The sequence below is a fragment of the Misgurnus anguillicaudatus genome, chromosome 18, assembly GCF_027580225.2.
Source record: "Misgurnus anguillicaudatus chromosome 18, ASM2758022v2, whole genome shotgun sequence".
NCBI lineage: Eukaryota > Metazoa > Chordata > Actinopteri > Cypriniformes > Cobitidae > Misgurnus > Misgurnus anguillicaudatus.
This window is the reverse complement of record NC_073354.2, coordinates 16,972-26,072: the sequence shown is the minus strand read 5'-3', so window position 1 is coordinate 26,072 and position 9,101 is coordinate 16,972. Positions and strand designations below refer to the sequence as shown.

Below are 9,101 nucleotides of genomic sequence, written 5' to 3'. Positions count from 1 at the left end.
TAAGCATTTTAAGCAGAGTTGTGCACTTTTGCATGAAAAGTCATATTTCAGCCTGAAACGTTGATTTTTCACTCTAAACTGTTTTTCTGAGCTGGAAATCACTTTAAACGGCTTAGAATGCTCCTGTAAGCATTTTAAGCAGAGTTGTGCACTTTTGCATGAAAAGTCACATTTCAGCCTGAAACGTTGATTTTTCACTCTAAACTGCTTTTCTGAGCTGGAAATCACTTTAAACGGCTTAGAATGCTCCTGTAAGCATTTTAAGCAGAGTTGTGCACTTTTGCATGAAAAGTCATATTTCAGCCTGAAACGTTGATTTTTGCCTCTAAACTGCTTTTCTGAGCTGGAAATCACTTTAAACGGCTTAGAATGCTCCTGTAAGCATTTTAAGCAGAGTTGGGCACTTTTGCATGAAATGTCACATTTCAGCCTGAAACGTTGATTTTTCACTCTAAACTGCTTTTCTGAGCTGGAAATCACTTTAAACGGCTTAGAATGCTCCTGTAAGCATTTTAAGCAGAGTTGTGCACTTTTGCATGAAAAGTCACATTTCAGCCTGAAACGTTGATTTTTCACTCTAAACTGCTTTTCTGAGCTGGAAATCACTTTAAACGGCTTGTTTCATCGTTAGAATGCTCCTGTAAGCATTTTAAGCAGAGTTGTGCACTTTTGCATGAAAAGTCATATTTCAGCCTGAAACGTTGATTTTTCACTCTAAACTGCTTTTCTGAGCTGGAAATCACTTTAAACGGCTTAGAATGCTCCTGTAAGCATTTTAAGCAGAGTTGTGCACTTTTGTATAAAAAGTCACATTTCAGCCTGAAACGTTGATTTTTCACTCTAAACTGCTTTTCTGAGCTGGAAATCACTTTAAACGGCTTAGAATGCTCCTGTAAGCATTTTAAACAGAGTTGTGCACTTTTGCATGAAAAGTCACATTTCAGCCTGAAACGTTGATTTTTGCCTCTAAACTGCTTTTCTGAGCTGGAAATCACTTTAAACGGCTTGTTTCATCGTTAGAATGCTCCTGTAAGCATTTTAAGCAGAGTTGTGCACTTTTGCATAAAAAGTCATATTTCAGCCTGAAACGTTGATTTTTCACTCTAAACTGCTTTTCTGAGCTGGAAATCACTTTAAACGGCTTAGAATGCTCCTGTAAGCATTTTAAGCAGAGTTGTGCACTTTTGCATGAAAAGTCACATTTCAGCCTGAAACGTTGATTTTTGCCTCTAAACTGCTTTTCTGAGCTGGAAATCACTTTACACGGCTTAGAATGCTCCTGTAAGCATTTTAAGCAGAGTTGGGCACTTTTGCATGAAAAGTCACATTTCAGCCTGAAACGTTGATTTTTCACTCTAAACTGCTTTTCTGAGCTGGAAATCACTTTAAACGGCTTAGAATGCTCCTGTAAGCATTTTAAGCAGAGTTGGGCACTTTTGCATGAAAAGTCACATTTCAGCCTGAAACGTTGATTTTTCACTCTAAACTGCTTTTCTGAGCTGGAAATAACTTTAAACGGCTTAGAATGCTCCTGTAAGCATTTTAAGCAGAGTTGTGCACTTTTGCATGAAAAGTCACATTTCAGCCTGAAACGTTGATTTTTGCCTCTAAACTGCTTTTCTGAGCTGGAAATCACTTTAAACGGCTTAGAATGCTCCTGTAAGCATTTTAAGCAGAGTTGGGCACTTTTGCATGAAAAGTCACATTTCAGCCTGAAACGTTGATTTTTCACTCTAAACTGCTTTTCTGAGCTGGAAATCACTTTAAATTGCTTAGAATGCTCCTGTAAGCATTTTAAGCAGAGTTGGGCACTTTTGCATGAAAAGTCACATTTCAGCCTGAAACGTTGATTTTTCACTCTAAACTGCTTTTCTGAGCTGGAAATCACTTTAAACGGATTGTTTCATCTCTAGAATGCTCCTGTAAGCATTTTAAGCAGAGTTGTGCACTTTTGCATGAAAAGTCATATTTCAGCCTGAAACGTTGATTTTTCACTCTAAACTGCTTTTCTGAGCTGGAAATCACTTTAAACGGCTTGTTTCATCGTTAGAATGCTCCTGTAAGCATTTTAAGCAGAGTTGTGCACTTTTGCATGAAAAGTCATATTTCAGCCTGAAACGTTGATTTTTCACTCTAAACTGCTTTTCTGAGCTGGAAATCACTTTAAACGGCTTAGAATGCTCCTGTAAGCATTTTAAGCAGAGTTGTGCACTTTTGCATGAAAAGTCAAATTTCAGCCTGAAACGTTGATTTTTCACTCTAAACTGCTTTTCTGAGCTGGAAATCACTTTAAACGGCTTAGAATGCTCCTGTAAGCATTTTAAGCAGAGTTGTGCACTTTTGCATGAAAAGTCACATTTCAGCCTGAAACGTTGATGTTTCACTCTAAACTGCTTACAGGAGCATTCTAAGCCGTTTAAAGTGATTTCCAGCTCAGAAAAGCATTTTAAGCAGAGTTGTGCACTTTTGCATGAAAAGTCATATTTCAGCCTGAAACGTTGATTTTTCACTCTAAACTGCTTTTCTGAGCTGGAAATCACTTTAAACGGCTTGTTTCATCGTTAGAATGCTCCTGTACCCAGCAAGCAATTTTGCGTCTAATAGACGTCTATTAGCCGTCTAAACACCCCCCTGACGTCTAGGCTAAAACAAGGCTAATTTTGGGCTGTCAGTGAAAATCTAGTAGACGTCTATCATAGCCCAAGAATAGACTAGCCGTTAAATAGACGACTATTAAACGTCTACATATATACGTCTAATAGACGGTGAATGTGTGTCTAGGCTAAAACAAGGCTAATTTTGGGCTGTCAGTGAAAATCTAGTAGACGTCTATCATAGCCCAAAAATAGACTAGCCGTTAAATAGACGGCTATTAAATGACTACACATATGTGTCTAATAAACAACAAAAGAATTGCTAAAGAATTCTTTTTAATCCATTAAAACAGGTTCTCATAAACATACAATCATGCAATTTATTACAAAAAATATTTTGGTAATACAATAGAAATTCAGATAAGACAAAATGATAAGAAAAACTACTTTTAACAAAAAGAATAAAACAGTAACAAAATAAAGGAATAAATAACAAAATACAATTTTAAAAATGAAATAACATCTAAACATTAACAAACTATCTTCAGTTCACTTCAACTTATTAATTGTACTAATTTCTATACACCACGTCCTCCCTGGTGCCTGTTTGAAATGCCCCCATTGGCATCCTTCACTTCCAGTTCTGTTGCTGCTGGAAAGTTGTTCAACACAGCATCTGCCAAATATGAAAAGAATGCATGAGACAAGTATTTTTGCTTTATATTAAATGTGATAGTCATTCTCTTTCGAAGAAGTCATATATAAATATTGACAGGCAACAGTAATCATACCGTTCTCATTACTACAAACACAAGTGCATGTTTCTCTGTGTGTGTTTAATGACAATTTGGAACTAGCAAAAGAGGCTTAAAGGCAGGGTATCTGATTTTGATCCAGAAACATTTTAGTTATGCTGGTTGAAAGTCTCCTCAAGTCTTGATAGCAATCACTATGTTAAGTTGTCTAATGTGTATTTTTATATATTTGTGTCATCTGTAAAAGGCGTAGGACCAAAAAACGTTCAACAAATCATTGAACCCCGACCCAATGCAATATTTGGACATGGGCCAGTTACCAGTTTAAAGGTATACCGAGATTTTCAGAGTCAAGGTTTTAAAAACCACAAAAAATTTCTGTGATACCGTTTTCAATGTATGAACTGTGTTTACACAAAGTGAATTAAATCATGTAATTGAATTCATGTTTACATTTACAACTGAAAGAATATTATCATTTAAAGGCTTTATTTTAAACTGGCATAAACGTTGTTTGTTGTTTAAAAATAAAATGTATTGTGTCCAGTTGAAAAGTTGATGTTTTAATATGCAGACATTTGAAAATAACACATTTTAGTGTCACAATGGCAATACCGCAACACCGTGGTATTTTTGCTTATGGTTATCATCCAGAATCTCATTCCGGCCCATGCCTAATTGGACGCATTAAATTTTTGCCCCTCTTCTGTGAACGTGTTTTGCATGCCACTTCACACCCTGTTCAAACATTTTGAAACAACAAAAAAAAAAACATCTGGATGAGCAAAGAGCAAAAACCCAAATTAACATTGGTAACTTCACTGCTTTTCTGCAAGATGGAAACAGCTACAGGTCTGAAAGGGTCGTTGCAGTGTTTCTTTTGGAAAGGTAGGTATACAGTGTGATTCTATTTTGATGGATTCAGATTGAATTTTAATGAAACGTGTTGCTTATGTAGTTTGTGTTCCTTTACGAATTAGTGCAATGATATTTATCTTTTCAAATTTCTAAACGTGCTGTTTTTAATTTGGTTATTTTGGTAATGTTATTCACTTTGTCAGTCTTACTGGTTAATGAGATGGGAGTGTGCTTCTGGTTGGTGCGTGTAGGCTAAAGTTAGTATTTTTCAAAATCAAATACCCTGCCCTTTAAAGGAATACTCTACCCTTTTGCCATATTAAACTATGTTATTACCTCAACTTAGACAAATTAATACATATCTATCTTTTTTCAATGCGTGCACTGTATAGCGCGTCGTGAATGTGTTAGCATTTAGCCTAGACCCATTCATTCCTATGGTACCAAACAGGGAAGCCACCAAACACTTCCGTGTTTTCCCTATTTAAAGACTGTTACATGAGGAGTTATACCAGTAAGTATGGTGCCACAAAATAAAACTTTTTTTTGGTACCATAGGAATGAATGGGGCTAGGCTAAATGCTAACACATTAACAACACACGCACGCATTGAAAAAGATAGGTTAATTCGTCTAGGTTGAGGTAATAACATAGTTTAATATGGCAAAAGGGTAGACTATTCCTTTAAGATGCCAAGCATAAAATATTCACAATACAATCTTATGGACATAAAACATCTAAACAATATTGTATGGGTGAGTTAACTGTTGTATCGGCAAAGAGTCATTTAATCTGGGGCTTTTAATATTTAGAAAATATTAAGGCAGTACCGGACTTTTGTCAATTACTCCTCACATAGCCTAATGTCATATTAAAAGTATTATTTTGTGAAACACCATTCAGCCTAAAACTACATACAAACACACTTACCTTTAATAACTGAGAACTGATGTTTTTTCAAATGCTTTCTTCTGCAGTGTATCACCACCATTCATGTTGAACTTTGAAATTAATGAATCTTAGTGAACTCTAAAATACAAAAGATAATGTCGTTAACAGTTGCAGACTGACATATTTTTTTGAGACCACATGAAAGACTGCGTTGACACCACAATGTCTTATTAATATTGCATGTTTATAGAATTTACCTGTCCAGCATTCTTCCGGCACGGTCTCTCAAGTTTCTCCCTCCAGTTTCACACAGCTTTGACACCTGAATAGCACATGCATATGTCAGTAATTGTACAGTAATGTATGCTTCAGTGTACAAGTGTTTACCAACCTTAAAGGTTAATGCCCACTGACCTGCAAGTTTGCCCTCACTAACACAATAAAACTCTTTTTTCCAACAAACTGAAGGCTTGTAAGTTAAATCCATATGGAAAAATAGCTTTCCCCCACAATCTATCTGTGTATGCATAATTGTAAAGCACAACTGCCCACATTACTGTAAGCAACACAGTAATAACTTAGCTAAGTTACTGCTGTTACTAAAAAGCAGCCTACAAATCACTCATGTTAATCTTTAGTGTAACGTTACATAGACTCATTTACCTCCACTATTTTATTACATTGCAGGTTGTACTGTTTAGGTTTTATAAAACATGGGTTACTTACTCTAACGTTAAGTTACCCGCAAGAATGTCGCGATTCCAACAACAAATAAAGTAAATACATTTTAAACACATGTAAAATAAAATAATAAAAAACACTTACAAGATCAAACGCGTGTGGAAGATTGCTTTCCTCCTGGCTGCTCGCTGTTGATTTTCAAACAGCGGAAATCTTTCTCGCGAGATCTGGCCTCGTGTTTGTGTACTGCAGCTGCCATCTAGCGGTTCGGAGTTGTAACTGGATTTTGTTTATCAATAATGAATGTTATGCGTGACAGCAGATATTCAGATAAGATAAATAAAACCAAACATCTTGAATTCACTGGTGTCTTTGCATGCCTGATGAAATATCATACATCTTGCAAGTTATTTTGGCAAAAACAAAATTTTATTAAATTCAAGGTTATTCTGGGCTAAACATGGTTTGTTCGTAGTCGGTCTATTTATGAGCTAAATAGTGGCTATGTACGACGGTGCATAAAACACTTTAAAGAAATTAAACAAACCTTGTAATCGCTGTTAACTTTGCTTACACAATGAAATACCATACATCTCACAAGTTATTTGGCAAAAACCACATGTAATTACATTAATGGTTATTTCTGGGCTAAACGTGGGTTATTCGTAGTCGGTCTATTTGTAAGCTAAATAGTGGCTAAGTACAGACGGTGCATAAAACACTTTAAAGAAATGAAACAAAATACCTTAATCGCTTTGAACTTTGTTTACATGATTAAATATCATACATCTCACAAATCATTTTGGAAAAACAATGTAATTAAATTCATGGTTATTTCTGGGCTAAACCTGGTTTATTCGTAGTCGGTCTATTTATGAGCTAAATTGTGACTACGTACAGACGATGCATAAAACACTTTATAGAAATGAAACGAAATACCTTGTAATCGCTGTTAACTTTTCTTACATGATGAAATAGCATACATCTCACAAATTTTTTTGTCAAAAACCACATGTAACCAAATTAAAGTTTATTTGGGCTAGATATGGGCTAGGCACAGCCCGGCTATATCGGGTCTATACTGAAACGAGACGTTGAAATGACGGCTATTGCTTGCTGGGTAAGCATTTTAAGCAGAGTTGTGCACTTTTGCATGAAAAGTCATATTTCAGCCTGAAACGTTGATTTTTCACAATAAACTGCTTTTCTGAGCTGGAAATCACTTTAAACGGCTTAGAATGCTCCTGTAAGCATTTTAAGCAGAGTTGTGCACTTTTGCATGAAAAGTCACATTTCAGCCTGAAACGTTGATTTTTCACTCTAAACTGCTTTTCTGAGCTGGAAATCACTATAAACGGCTTAGAATGCTCCTGTAAGCATTTTAAGCAGAGTTGTGCACTTTTGCATGAAAAGTCACATTTCAGCCTGAAACGTTGATTTTTCACTCTAAACTGCTTTTCTGAGCTGGAAATCACTTTAAACGGCTTAGAATGCTCCTGTAAGCATTTTAAGCAGAGTTGTGCACTTTTGCATGAAAAGTCACATTTCAGCCTGAAACGTTGATTTTTGCCTCTAAACTGCTTTTCTGAGCTGGAAATCACTTTAAACGGCTTGTTTCATCGTTAGAATGCTCCTGTAAGCATTTTAAGCAGAGTTATGCACTTTTGCATGAAAAGTCACATTTCAGCCTGAAACGTTGATTTTTGCCTCTAAACTGCTTTTCTGAGCTGGAAATCACTTTAAACGGCTTAGAATGCTCCTGTAAGCATTTTAAGCAGAGATGGGCACTTTTGCATGCAGGGGCGTCATGCACCAATTTTTTTTAAGGGGGCAGAGTGTCAACAGCTCACAGAAATTTGTGCATACACATACATCAAACGAATTATATTATAGAGCTTTCAGTCTTTTCCATGGCACTTACATTTCTAACAATCTGAAAACCCCTGCTTTAATGCAAAAACCTCCAAAATAAAAGTGATGACTAACTTTAATATCAAATACTATTAAACACATTTGCATCATATTTACATCTGAAACGGCATGTTTTATTTATTTAAATCTTAATGGCTTGTTTAATTGTGTCATTAATGCATTTTGCACAACAACTGCATTATATAAAATTAATGTAATTTTAAATCCATAAAGTATATAAACAACGAAAATGACATAAGCTATAGCCACGTGATTAATTTTAATGGTCAATAATGATTTAAAAAATATCTGTTTAGATAAAATTATTAGAGGAACGGATTTTTGCATTAAATTTTACCTCATATGTGAGCATGTGAGATTCCGCGCCCGCGTGAACTCTGGCGAACTTTGGCGTTGTGCCAAGAAGATGAATCTCTACTAATATAACGTTGAGACGGTCACATTTAAAACCATACATTTTCTACACAGAGGAGGTTAACTGCACATTACCGTACTGGGGTTTGGAAATGTTTTGAGCGTTTCTAACACGTTTTAATTCCTCAGATGCAGCAGCAACCCAACAACGGCAGAGAGCTCGTGAGCGCGCCCAGACGCTGATGACGTCTGCGACTGCACTGGCTGCAGCCAGCTGCCGCCAGAATAAAAGTAATGTAACATGATCAAAACACTATCAAAACGGCGAAAATCTCCGAAAAGTGACACGGATGCAGCACAGAATGAATAAAAGTGTGCATATTAAACAGATTAAAAGTCAAATAACAGATTAATGGACGCTTATTTGATTTTGAGGTTGGATGCAAAATCCATTGGCTCAAAAAAACCAAGGGGGCACGTGCCCCCTTAGTTTGAATGGGCATGACGCCTCTGTTTGCATGAAAAGTCACATTTCAGCCTGAAACGTTGATTTTTCACTCTAAACTGCTTTTCTGAGCTGGAAATCACTTTAAACGGCTTAGAATGCTCCTGTAAGCATTTTAAGCAGAGTTGTGCACTTTTGCATGAAAAGTCACATTTCAGCCTGAAACGTTGATTTTTCACTCTAAACTGCTTTTCTGAGCTGGAAATCACTTTAAACGGCTTAGAATGCTCCTGTAAGCATTTTAAGCAGAGTTGTGCACTTTTGCATGAAAAGTCATATTTCAGCCTGAAACGTTGATTTTTCACTCTAAACTGCTTTTCTGAGCTGGAAATCACTTTAAACTGCTTGTTTCATCGTTAGAATGCTCCTGTAAGCATTTTAAGCAGAGTTGTGCACTTTTGCATGAAAAGTCACATTTCAGCCTGAAACGTTGATTTTTGCCTCTAAACTGCTTTTCTGAGCTGGAAATCACTTTAAACGGCTTAGAATGCTCCTGTAAGCATTTTAAGCAGAGATGGGCACTTTTGCATG

General features: G+C 36.2%; 1 long non-coding RNA gene across 1 annotated transcript; it reads right to left on the bottom strand.

The window, feature by feature from the left end:
• Nucleotides 1-3,011: 3,011 nt before the first annotated feature.
• Nucleotides 3,012-6,897, bottom strand: LOC141350375 (uncharacterized). The gene is made up of 4 exons (XR_012358476.1): nt 5,924-6,897; nt 5,356-5,420; nt 5,138-5,236; nt 3,012-3,270 (listed from the first exon to the last, which is right to left on the bottom strand). It is a non-coding gene; the product is annotated as an uncharacterized lncRNA (long non-coding RNA).
• Nucleotides 6,898-9,101: the final 2,204 nt, after the last annotated feature.